Here is a 389-nt window from a genome sequence, read left to right as displayed (position 1 = left end):
AACTTCGATGCATCACTATATACCACAAAGTCTTCAGTTCCATTGGGTAATGATAGTAGCGGAGCACTGCAAAGATGTTCTTTTAATAACTGAAAGGCTTTCTGATGTTCTTCTTCCCACTGAAATTTAACATTCTTTCGAGTTAATTTCGTCAAAGGCACGACTATTTTAGAGAAATCTTGAATAAACTTGCGGTAACAGCCTGCCAATCCCAAGAAACTTCGAAYTTCAGATGGTGTTTTCGGTGCCTCCCATTTTGCAACGGCTTCAATCTTTGGTGGATCTACCTTTACTCCATCCTCAGATATAACATGTCCTAGAAACTGGACTTCTCTTAGCCAAAATTCACACTTTGATAGTTTAGCATACAACTTTTCTCTTTTCAAAAG

Source organism: Cynara cardunculus (assembly GCF_001531365.2).
Source record: "Cynara cardunculus var. scolymus isolate 2C chromosome LG 5, CcrdV1, whole genome shotgun sequence".
Classification (NCBI taxonomy): domain Eukaryota; kingdom Viridiplantae; phylum Streptophyta; class Magnoliopsida; order Asterales; family Asteraceae; genus Cynara; species Cynara cardunculus.
The sequence above is the reverse complement of the archived record's forward strand: the minus strand, read 5'-3'. Positions refer to the sequence as shown.